Genomic DNA, 15,756 nt, shown 5'->3' on the forward strand with positions numbered 1-15,756 from the left:
GAGTTCAGAGTGAGTTCACCGTTCTCAATGGAAGCCATTCATGGTGTTCCTGATGAAGAGGATGGCAGAACATCCATGCCACACGGTTTAATTAACAGCCAGGCTTTGACAGCGAGTGAATAGAGCATGTAAGAGCTGCACCATTCTGGAAAAACTGACAATCACAATTTTTTTTCTTAAAATAGAGATCACAGTTATTTCACGATTCTTAAAAACAAAATAGAATGTAATTTACTGGAGGTTCTGACAAAATGTTTTGTTTCAGTCTATTTTAAAAAAATCAATATTCAACTAATTATTTAAAAAATATTTTTAAATGAATGATTCAGTGACTTGCATAAATACTTATTTCGTTCCTTTCGTTCCTTTTTTAGTCACTTGTCGCCACCTACTGGCATAATGATGTGATTGATACAATCTCTATTTGAAGCATCAAGTCACTTTCAAAAGCTGAATTATACTCTATTTTGATTGCTAAACATCAGTGTTTATACCCAAATTATACATTTTTATCCTAGTACTTTTATCCTAGCACACTGACTTGTGAATGAAGCCACTGATTGCTCGGCTGCTATAGGTGAGTTTGGTTAGGGCTTGAGCTAAACTCTCCCAGAATGATCCAGATGCTGATGAGCTGAAGCAGATGTTTTAGGTTGTGAAGCACTCTGCTCTAATGCACCGCTGTACTACACTCATTGAGCTGGCTCTATCAAACCCCTGCCCTGTAACAAAGTCAGTTCCAAACTCAGAGAGGATGGCTTCTGTAACAGATGCAGGACCTCAATCCAGAAACTACTCAGAGATTTTGGCTCCATTGTCACGGTTTAGGTTGTGAATGAACGTATGTCAGTGGTTTCATCTGCAAGGGAGAGAAAACTGGCTGTATTTTCTTTACTCATGTCCTCCTGAATCTCCAGTTCACAGCATGCTGGTAGTTCATTGTAAATCCTCACTTGTATGTGTTGGTGGCATGTTTTGGTGCAGTGTTGAGATGAGGGTTCAGTGTGAACTCAAGTGAAGATATCCATGTGAGGAAATCAATGCTTGCCACTTTTCACGTTCCTGTCCGGTCACCGCACCGTGCCATGTACAATTGGGTTATTTTGAAAAAGCATTTGCAGGAAAAGGCTACTCTTATAATGTACTGTGCCTGTCAAAAGTTGATCTGTAGTATCTTGTTTTACTGATGTGTATTGGGCTTTGAATACCTGGCAACCTAAGGACCGCTGAAGAGTGAGAGACGTATGGAAGTCACTTCACACACTACATGAGTTCCAGGTTAATTGAGGTTAATTGAGTTTGCCATTGTAGATTAGTTGCACATTAAAGCCTGTGTGTAGACAAAACACAATTTTTTAATAAATTTGCAAAGTTATCACATCTGGGTTTTTTTTTTTTGCTTTGCCATTATGGGGTGTAATCTGTTTTATATATCTATTTTTTCACTCTCAGTCTCTTTAACTTGCCCTGTATCTCTCTTCTTGTCCCAAAGCAAAGCTTTATTTGGTCTTTTCATTATCATACATTCAGTTGATGTTTATATGTATATGTTACCACTTTCACTAGGAGAATCTCAATGAAATAAAAAGAAAATATTAAAAGTTGCAAATAGATGCTTTATTGGCAAAATTCAAAAGGTCAAATGTCATGCTCAGTGACTCAGACACATTTTACAGATTACATTTTAAAGACTGATTCAATGGTTGAAGTTGTATTAATTCATTTCATAAGACACTGTTTTTATGTTACAGATAATAATAAAATGGAGAACTCTGAATTTAGGGAAAAATAAACTGAATTTCATGTGCTCTGAAATTAAAAGGGTTTTTACACGGTGGAGTTTAATTATGAACAAGTTATTTACATTCATTCTTAAGGTCTAACAAACGTGGAAAGCATTTCCTTTTCCATTAATGCTAAATAAATATTAACTTTAGGATAGGAAAAAAAACAAAAACATTTTAGCCATATCACCCTGCACTAATTTAATGTATTTTAATTATTGTTTCACTTCTAAAATAAAAACAAAAACAAAAAAAAACTTTTATCTTTGTTTTTTTAATGTCTACATTTTATTAATAATTAAAAAGTGTTTTTCCTTTGAATGGATGTATTTACATTATTATGCTTTTATATTATCATTATTTTGTCAGTGGCATAAAATGGTCTTAAACTGACAATAATAATGTTTATCACAATTATTTCTGGAGCAATAAATCACCGAGCAGAACGCAGTCATCGTGACAGGCCTAACTATTTTGAAATACTTTGCATGTTAAACCCTCTCCTCGATGTTTTAGGAAGATGAATGTGCAAAATAACACACACACATGGGTTTGTTCAGTAGCTATTTATTTATTTTTTTATTGAAATGTAAATCTTATTACATATTCACCAGTCATTCAACCTGCATCAGCACAGCTTGCGTGACAAGTCATATTTCTGTATGTTATAGATGCTTTGATTTCAGATGACAGCAGACCCTGAATATAATTGAGCGTGTTGGTTGTACCTCGTATCAGTTCTCCACCGTCCCGTACGGTTATTAGCTCAGCCAGCAGTCACCGGTGCATGGACAGATCTTCCAGAGAGAGGTTTTAGTGATTCATCTGTCTGATTAGTGAGGTAATGATGCCTGAGATTTTATTCTTTGAGAACGGTAGTCCCGCTGGAAGCAGCACCCGATTAAAAGAGACCACCAGTGATTGGGGTTTGATGTATTGAAGTTGGTTACATATATAAGGGACAAAATGTGTGGCATTCAGTTGCTGTGATATTTGTAAGTGAAAGGATTGTGTTGCAGGTGGAGAGTCTTGGGTAGCATGTCTTAAATCAAAAGAGGGCGTCTTTTGTAGACATGTCGTTGTTTAAAATGGAGCAATGTTCTGTGTTTTCTACAGAGAATAGTGAATGAGCGCAGAGTCTGAAAAACATTCATGCTTATCATGTGGAAAAAATATATATGTCAGGATATTGTCTAGCACTCCTTCCGATCCATGCTGTTAAAAGCCAAACCGAAAAGGCACAAGTGAAAACTGATTCGTGCACATGGACATCAAGTGAACGGATGAAGGTTTGTTTGCTCACAGACGGAGCTGCTGTAGGTCAGGCTCACTACAGTCTGACTGGCCAAATGATTAGTTACATTAGCCGCTTTTCCACTGTGCATGGGGTCAGTGCTTTCAACGGGCCGGCGTGGCTAATAGCCTCGGACCTGTAGCACCGAGCCCAAAATCACGCTGCGTTTCCACCGTCGGGCCAGAAGCTCCGCAGAGCTTCACTAACACCATAGACTGGAAAAAAATTCATTCATTCATTCAAGTTCAACAATTCATTAAACAATAAGTTCATATTAAGAGACTTGCATGTTTTTGCTGTTTCGCCAACGAAAGTAAAACCAGAGCAGAACTGTTTTGCATCTCTGAGCAACACAAGACGGTGTTTCGTTACAGAATCAATCAGATTGTGTGTTCCTCTGCAGTGCAAATACACATTTTGTTGATACTGATTTAATTTGATTGGTAACAGCCCTATAGTGTATTACTATTTGAATTTATTTATTAAATTGACGAATCTGACACAAAAGATGATGCATACATTTAATTAGGTTAGAAACAATTGGCCTTATAAGGGTAAAAATTTCCAGAAAATATTGAGATATCATTTTTTGTCATTATCGCACACCCCTAAGCCTATATCCTTTTCATATTCACTGTTAAAGTCCAATAAGTGTATTTTATGAATTGTATTACAGTTTCTCAGCTTGTCTGTCTTAAATTGCTTTACTTTAAGTAAGGGATAGTTCACCAAAAAATGCACATTTTCATAATTTACTCTCCATCAAGTCCTTCAAAACCTATATGACTTTCTTCCGCTGAGCTCTGAAGAAGATATTTTGAAAATCATATATATAAATTTGAACAGATCACTGGAAAGCAGAAATGATTTTTAAGAGTACGATGAGTTTGGACCCCAGTCATTCCTGTGTTCTGCAGACGACTGTCACTCAGACAGACACTTTTGGGTCAACTATCCATCTGTCCTGTTAAATGCACATTTCAAGGAATGGACTCTTTTTGGCCCGTGTGAGACAGTGGTGTGGATAAAGCCTGTTGAACTGGGCTAATGATCCTCACATGCACCGCAGGCCAGTGTTTCACTCTGTATCTCACACAGTAGTTCTTTTTATTTGCACTTTTTCTGCACACTAGGCTGTTTTCAGAGAGTCGTCACGAAAGGCCACAGGAGTTACTCTGCTCTTTTGAGACCTCGTTTGATGATGAAGGAAGAGGTTCAGATTGAGCAGCAGTAATGCTCTCTGCTGGACTCTGAGAGTGGTCAGCGTATGGAAACATAGCAGTGAGGAGACCCGGATTACACCTGGATAATCAGATAAACTCGGCCCTCAGGCTTTCCTGTAGTTAACCTACTTCATTATCATGTTGTACCGATGGTATCCTCAGGAATTCCCATCAGGAAACGCTACAGTAATAAGCAGCTTCACAATGTTTTTTTTCTTGCTGAAGTGGCTTCAAAGGTTGATTGTAAATGCAAGGCATAATATACAGTAAAATAATAATAATAAGCAGCAATATCTACCTACATATTTTTACTAAAACAGTCTAAAATATGAAAAATGTTGAGTAAGTTTTGAATCAGTTCACTGAATAAAGTCTAATATAAAGCAGGTCCTTAAGCTGTTGACAGCCAATAATAATAAATAGTTTATTACCTTTCTCTCTGGAGCACGTGATTATGATTATTTGTGTAAAATGATGCTGGTTTTCTAAGTACCTGTGCTAGTTTAAATGTCTCTCGTATCACTACACACCTGTTTTGGGCACATAAAATAATTAAGTCAAATCTATATTTTATGTCCGTTTATTCATTTATTTGGCAAGTTGTTGGGGTCCTGATTCCGCCGCCTGTTTCACTTTCCCATAGTGATTTTGGAGCAACTCTGCACACACGTGTGCATGTGGAAGACAGCCCGTGGATTTGAATGAGACTTGCTGTTTTTCTCTTGTGTGTTTGGTTGTTCATTTTCATGCAATACATCCTCACCCAGCCGATTACCTCTGTTCAAGATGAAAAACAAATGCATGTGATCTTCAGAATGATAAGGGGTTTAATGCAGGGCTGTTTCATCAGTGAGAGCAGGACTGCAGGTTTTTGATGTGTTTGCTGAAGCGTCCGAGGAGAGCAGATGTGTCTGATCTGCCAGATCGTGTGTGGACACCAGTCACAGGAGACACACTGATCTTTATTCATGTCTCCTGAGGACGCCTATATATACACAGCTTTCCGTGCAGAAGTAGAAGAGCTCTCTGCAGAAAGAGTAGCTCAGTGATGGCGCAGACAATAATGATGCCTATTTTTAGCTGTGTATCACGATGTTTTGAATAATGCAAAAGTGAGTCGTTAACAAGGTCTAGAACTAAAGCGTGGCAAACAGAGAAGAGGAAAATAACCAGACCCAGTGTGATAAGATTAAACGCTTTCACTGAATGTTTTCACACTGACTCCCAACAAAAACAAAACACATTTTGAAAAATATTCTTTTTGTTTCATATTTATAGTTTGGTCAGTGAAAGGTGAATGGACTGCACGCCCTTTTAAACAACATAGCTGAACCCTGTGAACAATTAAAAATGTAACCGTTAAAAGAGATATAGTATGTAATGTGAAGTATATTATGAAATCATATATATGTCACTTTTTTTGCAGAACACATTTTTATCATTAAAAGATTTAGCCTAATTAAATGTGCCTGTGTTCCCTAAATTTAATTAATTTAAAAAAAAAATTAATTTCCAAAAAATGGAGTAACAAAATGCCACTTGTTAACACAATCATCTTAGGGCTAGTGACAGCAATTAGTTGCGTTTACATTTACAACATTTTTATTTTTATTATTATTATTATTATTATTATTATTATTATAGTTTTAATGTTTCTTGATTCAGATTATATGACTTTGTCACTGGAGGAAGCGTTATGAATTATGGACTCTTTTAGTTAAAAGCATCTTAATGCTGGATTAGTTTCATCTTTTGTCTTCTCCAGATGTTAACTGATGGACTGGAGTGGTGTGGATTATTGTGGTGTTTTTATCAGCTGTTTGGACTCTCATTCTGACGGCACCCATTCACTGCAGAGTAGGGGTGTGCTCAAAATATCGATTCTTAGATACATACCGATATAATAAAAAAAGATACAGTATCGATATTCTAGCCCTTAGTATCGATACTCCGCCCAGCCATTAGGGGGCGCAGCGGCGCCCGCGAGTTTAAAAAAACTCATGGAAAATGTTAAAGCAAGATGTAGCATTTAAGCGATTTCATAGTGAAATATGTTATGGCAGTACATGGTGTCACAAAAAAGAATTATAAGAAGATTTAATAAGAAGTTAAGAATAATAAGAAGAAGATTTTGTGCTTGTGTGAGCTCAGACTGTACCCTTGGAAAGTTAAATGTTGACTTGTGGTAATTTCCAGATTAATACAATTTGTGTACAATTAATCAGAGCACTTAAAGTTGCAAATATTTAAGCAAAATGCACTTTGTTATAATGCACTTTTGTCTTCAATAAATTGAAGAAAAATGCAGAGTTCTGTTTGTTGAGTAAATGTGTTCAGCATTAACTAATTGGCTCTGGCCCATGTATTTTTATTGAATCGTATCGAATCGTGTCACATTGTATCAAATCGTATCGAGACAGCTCTGTATCGAGGTACGTATCGAATCGTGACCTGTGTATCGAGGTATGTATCGTATCGCCAGGTTCTCCAAGGTATACAGCCCTACTGCAGAGCATCCATTGCTGAGACATTTCTCCAAACCTGATGAAGAAACACTCATCTTGGATGGCCTGAGGATGGTGATCACTTGCTCACCGTCACTTGCTATCATTTTTGGGTGATGTATTCCTTTAACAAATTTGTGGACAAAAAGTGCTTTTGGATGTTTAAATGTGGACCTTGTCGTGTGCACTAGAGATCAGGATCTATAGAGGACCATCCTGAGCCAAAATAGAGATCAGATTAAATCAAATATTGTCAAAATGACATGATATAGAGAAGAAGGTCAAAGCCTCTGAGTTTGGACAGACCAAGAGCACCATTTTAAGGGTGAAATACAGACAACGGATGTCTCTAAAGACTGCGACACACCGAACCGACATCAAAGAACTAGATGAAAGATGGCTGTTTTTGGGCCAAAAAGTTGTGCTTGAACACGTGGCCAGCTAGCACGTAGTTTCTTCTCTGGCTTTCAACACTTTCATTTTTCTTCTGGTGCACTGGTTCACTAAGATGAACAGCCAATCGGAGTGATCTCTACCGACTGCCTGGCGCTGATTTGGCGATGCTCAATCAACCAAAAATTCACAGAAATCGGCGGATCGCTGACCGTCAGCTTGGTTTGTTACGGCCTTAAAAATGACTTCATTTTATGTTAGGTAATAGTTTATCAAGCACATACATTAGTTTTCATATCAAAAACACTAGAGCTGTAATTCTGATGCGTTAGTCTCAGGACAGGGAAGTGTACCGTGTTCATGGAAAGAGGCACAGTTTTGCACATCCACAGCCAAAGAATCTGTGAGCGAATCCGTTCTTCTCCTCTAATAGACGAGTTGTTCGGAGTCAAATCCCTAAGCTGACAGAGGGCGCGATTTGCATAGAACTGCCATTAAAGTTTGTGTCTGTGAAGAACTGCGGATGAGAGTGGGTTTGGGGATCTCCGGAATGGTGGATGTGTTGCCATAAGCTTCTCCTCTCCACCCTAAATACCTGAACAAAGCTGGGAAACGGGAGGAGTTGAGGAGGTCTGGTGGCATTTATTGACAGAAGATGCATGAGAAGGGTGAGCGTAAGAGCCGGCGGTCTGAACTAATCCGCTGCGCTCTGAGGGCCAGACCTGACGGATCTGAGGCGCATGAGGTCACCTAAGCCCTGATTAAACAAATAAAACCTCAGCATTTCTGCTACTTTTTGGCTGTTTAGCTGACAGAAGGGAGTTTTTTTTTCTCTGTGAAGCACAGTCACAGTGATTTAGCGATGAATGGACTAATGCGGATGGAGAAAGCTTGTATTCTCTTTACGTTAAGGCTTTCCTAGTCAATGGTTGCCAGAAAGTTTGCAGACTGACTTAAGGCACAATTTTCTGCAAATGCCCTGATCTCGCAAGGTCACAGAAGTAAAAACACAAGGCGAAATAGCCAATGACTGAGCAAAAAGGCACTGTCGTGCAACCAAACATTTGAGAATGTTTTAACTTGCTGCAGCGCTGTGATAAAGGCATCTGTTGACCAATAAGAATCGCACGAGTCTAATTGCACTTGCTCCGAATGTTCACGGCTCATTCCACATCTGCAAAGAACCAGTGTTGCCAATTTAGCTATTTTGTAGCTAGATTTACGGACCTCCCCACCCATTTTGAGACTTCTTTCAAAAGTTTAGGGACAAATATAGCAACTTCTAAGTTCTCATCTTGCCCACTGATCTATATTCATCTTTATATAGATCAGTGAATTTGCCATTATGATGTCATCTAGTGACATCTAGCTACCAGTTTTAGCTATTTTCAGTTGAAAGCAGTTGGCAACACTGCAAAGAACGCTTCTAACTAGGGATGCACTGAATTTTGAGCCACCGAAATTAACGGCCAAAAATGGCATTTTCGGTTTTCGGCCAAAAGAGAAAACGGTGCCCCGCACCACTCAACAGTGTTCAGCGTGCAGGTTTCATGCTGCGCTCTATGAAAGTGCAAAGTCCACTCAAATAACGCGCCAACAGGACAGTTCTATATAGTATACTTGTTTCTGTTTGCTATAGTGCTATTGTGCTGTAACATGGTGTAGTACAGCTCTCCTTAGTAACCGTTTCACCTTAAAAAATGAAGGGACCAAAATAGCTCCCTTAAGTCATCTTTTACTCTAGCACGATGGCTGATTTCATGTTCATAGAAGAGGAGCAAGTACCTAGGCGCATTTTTAATGATCGAAATAATCCATTGGAGACTATGAATGATGCGCAGTTATTGAGAGAATATAGGTTTGATTGTCAGTCAATCCTTCATCTCACCGCAACGCTTGAGCCTGACCTTGAACACCAAACCCAGCGAAGTCGTGCACTCCCAGCACTGCTTCAAGTTTTGATTGCTTTAAGGTTTTTCAGAGTACACAAATCCTCTGTCTGCAGAGCTGTCCATCGAGTGGCCTCAGCCCTGTGTCGCCGAATTGTCACATATGTCAAATTTCCTTTCAGAGATGAGCAGGACGTATTAGCGGAGCGTTTTTTTGCAGTTGCTGGTTTCCCGCGCGTTTGCGGAGTGATAGATGGAACACATGTGCGAATTCAAGCCCCACACTTATATGAAGATCAATTTGTCAATCGCAAAAATTTCCATTCTATAAATGTACAGCTGATATGTGACCCAGACAGCAAAATAACAAATGTTACTGCTGAGTGGCCCGGCAGTACCCATGATGCACGCGTGCTGTCTGAAAGTAACATTTATCAGAGTTTTGAGGATGGAACACACAGGGGCTCACTTTTGGGGACAGCGGCTATCCTTGTCGTGCATGGCTGATGACACCTTTTAGAAATCCAGTAGGAGCTGCACAGGTAAAATGTATTTAAATAACATATTTACGCTATTTAGATAAATCAATAGTAGTGAAATATTTGTAGGACTATAACTTAACGTGAATAACTTTAAAAATGGTTAATTTATTTTGACGAGTTAAAGTAGGCTAATGTAACTTATTGGCCATAATTTTTTGTGCATTTTTAGTCATCTTTCGTTTTTATATATATATATTTATATTGCAGGAACGATACAACACTGCTCTAACAAAAACTAGAGTAATCATTGAAAGGACGATTGGCCAGCTTAAAAGGAGATTTCACTGTCTTCACGGAGAACTATGTCTGGAACCAACAAAAGCAGGTAGAGTCATCATTGCATGTGTCATCCTCTTTAACATATCAACAGACTTTGGTGTGCTCGTGGATGAACATGCTGACCCCGATGAAGCAGAGCAGCCAAATCAAGATGCGGAGGGACATGCTACCCGAGACATGCTCCTGCAAGCATTTTTTTTCTTAAAGTGGGCTGAATATGTTACAATAAACTGTATATAAAGTTCCACATTAGATGCTGTATAAATTAAATATATGTATAAGTTAATAGCAAAACAAAGTAAATGTAAACAGACTTCAAAATATGAAACTACATTTTTATTTATATATTAAAAACAGACATTGAAACATTTACAATTCAATTCACACTGGATTATTATATAGAGAAAATTAATATTTATGTAGGCTAGTATGTATGTATTTCTGTATATTACAAATCATTTGAATAAAAGATTAAGGTTTGTGTTATGGTTCACTTACTGGCTGTAAAGCTATTAATCCCTCTTGAGCAAGTTTGTTAATTTTGTGTTGGAGTATTATGTTCTGCATATTCAGGTTTTCCTTTTCCACTCTGCTTTCCTCTTCTGCAGCAAAAGAACTTCTCGCTGAAGTTCAGCAAGCCCTGATGTAACTCTTCCCAATCCTTTCTCCTCAGATGAATGTCTGAAAAAAAAAAAAACTTATTTAACCTAATATTAACAAATGATAAAACATTGTTTTACTCTTTTATTTGTTATCAAATGCAACACAGATGTCATTAATAACCTATAGCTGTCGCTAACCTCGCGGATGGATGGCTAGGAGTGGGGTTTGTCGCTCCTGGAACATTTTCCCAGTTTGGGGGGATTATGCTGAAAAAATAAAAATATGTTGTTGTTATTATTATTATTTTAGTACATACCCAACTCTGTATACTACAAAAGAGACCATATTTGAAAGCAAAAAACATTAAACAAACTGCATTAGTGTCATCTGTTATTTTACCTGACTCCCAAACTGCTTTGAGGAACGCCAGCAATACCGACTATGGCTGGAGAATCCTTCCCAAGTATGTCTTGTACCAATTTCGCTGTCTCGGACAGATCCTGTGGTGGCGGCCCTCCTCCTTTATACAACACAATTTGTTAAACTGTATTACACCAGGCGCGCTACTTTTTTTACACAATATATCCAGTCACGTATCAATAGAAATGTAACTCGTAACTCACCGGTTTTTCCAGATTCTTTTGTATAGTTGTTTATTTATTTTCTTGAGCTCACAACTACGTTTTCATACTTCTTCCTGACTTCTTCTACTGTGCGCTTGACAGCAAGGTTTCTTGAACTGATTTTATCCGTTATCTCCTGCCAGGCTTTCGTCTTGTGTAAATGAGTGATAGATGGGTTATATCGACTCTTCAGGGTGTTTTTTCTTTTACCGTATTCTTCCAAAAGAATGGCCTTTTCGTCCTCAGTCCAGTTGGGTTTACGTTTTTTAGTTTTCTGTAATTTTATTACTCTCCATAACGGCAAAAATATTTTATAGCTGTAGTTGTAAGGTTATTTTTGCGGTCCGTTATGTTTATAGTGCGATATGGAAGAGTAACTATGGCAACCGCAGCTTGCGTTGCCGTGCGCTGCCAGAAACTACAGTGAAACGCTTGATATAAACACTTAGGTAAGGGTGACGGTTAAGACGTTTGTTGCAACTCTCTTAAGGAAATCCCTTGCCTCAGGGATCTTTTCCCCTTCAGGGGTACCCTTACTTAAGGGTTTTCATGCAACCGGGCCCTGACCCTTGTAAAAAGCAATATACTGTATTTCACGAGTTCACACTTACATATATTTAGCACGAGTAGCGTAATGCGTATTTGGTGAGTATGGTAATACGTAGTTGGCGTGCTGTCCTGGGGAAGGGCTCTGAGCTCGGGAATGGCCCAAACCCAGAGTATCCCCCCGTGGTATGGTGAGAACTTAGTGATACTGGTGGAGAAGGGGAGGTGGAGGGATGCTGATAGACGTCAAATGAGTGGAGGTATGTCAGCTGTATTTATGTCCGTGAGTTGATTGACTTGATTAAGTGCCACTTGTGTTTAATTAGGCTAAGTATCTGACGTGCTCCTCCCGAACTTTGTTAATAAAACATAATTTAAAATACATTTTTTTCATACTAATTATAGTTCAAATCTACTAACATATTTACTGCCATATCGCTCGAGACGTAGTGATATAAAAATTATAATTAAACTGTATTTGGAGTACTGCTTGTGCACAATGCACAATTCTTAATATTAAGCCTAAATGTGTTTTATTGACACTACTGATGAGGACTGTATGATTTGTGAATATTATCGGTCTTAAATGCAAGATATTTACCTGAAATATACTTGCAATAGTTCCACTTTAGCACAATCAAATATACTTCTGTTATGAAATCAAGAGAAGGATTCAATAGCAGATATACAACAGTTTATTTGAGAGACAAACAGAGTCACAAGTTGGAACGGAGCTCGTGCACAGTGTGGATAGCAGACGGACGCAGGGACGCAATGGGCTGCCAGGTCAACTGTCGAATCCTCCGAAGTCAGGGCTGAGACTGGAGCACACAGGAAACAGAACAAGAGGCAGAGCAGGAACACACAGAATCTCTGAGGATCTGACCATGAGAGTAACGTTAGCCCCACAGCTGGGGCAGATCAGCCTGTAATCACGAGCTGGACACACACCACAACAGACGAGCAAGGATGAGACGGTGATTCTATGAACCATGACAACTTCAGTATATCTTTAGTTGGACGTCAGCACTACTTCCACACAATTATAGTGCATTAAGCACAAAATGAGTTATTCCAGTTTAGCAGACTTTAAGTGTTCCGGTTTAGTATACCACAATTGCAGTGTATTTTTATTAAGTACATAAATATGTATTTGTAGTATACGTAGCTCAAAAACAGTGTCTTGCTCAAGGGCACCTCAGTCGTGGTATTGAGGGTGGAGAGAGCGCTGGACATTCACTCCCCCCACCTACAATCCCTGCCGGCCCGAGACTCGAACCTGCAACCTTTGGATTACGAGTCCGACTCTCTAACCATTAGGCCACGACTTCCCTATATACAATATACAATACAATAGTTATGATTATGTTCCCTTCTCACTTTAAATACTTTGAGTTAATAAGAATATTGGTAACACTTTAGTTAATTTGTTGGTTATTAGCATGAATATTACTGGGATATTGGCTGTTTATTATTACTTAAAAAGCACATATTAATGTCTTGTTCTGCAAGACCTTATTCTAAATCCTTAATCCTACCCAATTCTTACATTTATAGGGGTCCTATTATGCTTTTTCTCTTGTTGAATGTTAGTCAGTGTGTAGTGTGTATGTTTGGGCATAAAACGATCTACAAAGTTACAAATCTCTAAGTCCACTCCAAAGAGAGATAGTTTGTTTAAAAAAAATCCCTTTTCAAGAACTACACGAACGGCTCGTTTGGACTACAAAGTTGTTTTCCTGTATTTATGACATCACAAACATAAATCCCACCTACAGAAATTAGAACGGTTGGGGGCTGAGGAGCTCTGCACGTTACACAATCTAACCCAGTGTGGGTGTTTTTAAATCACTGTATTTCTGAAGGAAACCGACTGTCTTCAGAACATTTTGGATGTCATTTTCATTTAATCTTGCATGTAATTTCTGATAAAGCAGTGTTTGTGAGCAGAGCTCTGTTTTGTGAGTAGAGTTATCGGGGAAACCTGGATCTCTCCCGCTCCAACAGCGCCTCCTGCTGGCAGATAATTAATTTGCATATATATGCCGCTACAAATAGTGTGTGGTATAAATAAATTCAACTGTATAACAGTTTCAGTGCAATTCATGTTATAATGTTAGAATTAAAGAACAATAAACATATTACCACTGCACTTATCTGTACATAGTCAATGCAGTTATTTTTAAGCTGTTGTTGAGATCCCATCTAAAACATAATTTAGCCAAAAACAAGAACAACAACAACAACAATAACATTACCACTTTAATATGTCTTGTAATATCCGTGCATGCAAAGATTCTGCACGATCCTCTTGTTCAATATTCTCGGGGTTTGAATAGATATGGCAATATTGAGGAACTTGCTATTCTGGCAAGGGGCGGGGCAATACTGAAACACTGTCTAAGCTGTTCGCCAATCACAACGCACTGGGACAGCTAACCAATCACAACGCACTGGGACAGCTAACCAATCACAACGCACTGGGACAGCTAACCAATCACAACGCACTGGGACAGCTAACCAATCACAACGCACTGGGACAGCTAACCAATCACAACGCACTGGGACAGCTAACCAATCACAACAACACACTGGGACAGCTAACCAATCACAACGCACTGGGACAGCTAACCAATCACAACACACTGGGACAGCTAACCAATCACAACGCACTGGGACAGCTAACCAATCACAACACATTTCGTTTTTCAGAAGGCGGGCCTTCTTCAAACCTGGATCTAATTGAGTCGTTTGTGTCAGGCTGGGGAGAACGCTATTGTAATAATGTCAATTATGTGAAAAATAATGTGATTTTCGGAGCATGAGCGCATGTTCTAGTACCCCCCCCCCCCAAAACAAAATCAAGACATCGTAAAAGAGCGTAATAGGACCCCTTTAACAACCACTTCACTAAGTATTTATAAGCAGTAATTAGGAGTATATTGAGGCAAAAGTCATAGTTAATAATTAGTTAATAGTGAGAATTGGACCTTAATTTAAAATGTGAGCAGAATAATTAGTTGTTTCTTGAAAGAATTAAAAGAAGCGTTTCATGTCTATCCTCGTATCGTTAACTTGTCGAGGTTGATATAGGATTTAGAAAGTAATTAGTATAAGTAATTAAATTCTTTGAGGAGAGAGTAATTTGTACAGTAATCTAAATAAGCTGTTGAAGATGTAATTAGTTAGTAATTGATGACTTTTTTAGAGTAACTTACCCAAAACTGCTAGGGAGCCAACGCTGGTGAAATGACGCTAGCCTCTTGTGATGCTATGCTCTGCTCACTTGCTCTGATAAGAGCTTTGTAGGACTATATTATTTGGATTATAAAAAAAAAAGAAAAAGTCTGTTAAATCTGATTCTGTTGCATAAAACCAAATAAAAATAATATATTGATATTTAATATAAATATATTTTCTGTCCAATTTTATTGTTTTATTTTCAATAAATGTGTTTTTTATTGCCTTGTATTTTTTTCTATTCAGTGTCATTTAAATAGTGAAGTTGAATTCAAAAATTGTAAAAATATGTAATATTATTTTATAAAATAATAAGCAAATATTAAAAAGCATTTTCGATTTTGGTTTACAGCCAAGGGCATCCAGAAGTTTCGGTTTTGGCCCAGAATTGTCATTTTGGTGCATCCCTACTTCTCTGGCAGCAGAGGAAGCTCAGTCCTCTGACGGTCTGTGACGGATGAGCCTCCCTGTTAAAGCAGAAGAGTCCTGCATGTGGTTTTGAGTGTTCAGAACACAATCTCAGAGAAACCTCATTCGGCGATCGCAAATCATGCGTTTTTATGCTCTTTAGAAAGATCAGACCAGGTCTTGGGGCTCCACATCACAGTGGGCTGATTGTTTTTATGCAGATGTGACTTTTGCATGCTCCCAGGCGCAAGGCTTTCTCAGTCTGCGACTGGCATCGGGCTGCATAACCAGGCGCTTGAATGCAGCGCTTGCTCTTTTATTATCTCTTATCTTTGCCACTCACTAACTCGGGAGGATTTTTTCATCCCGAGCAACCGAAGTCATCAGTTTTATTACATCGATGAGCTCTCGCTGGTTTTGGCCATCCT

The sequence above is a fragment of the Barbus barbus genome (genome assembly GCF_936440315.1).
Source record: "Barbus barbus genome assembly, chromosome: 14".
Lineage (NCBI taxonomy): Eukaryota > Metazoa > Chordata > Actinopteri > Cypriniformes > Cyprinidae > Barbus > Barbus barbus.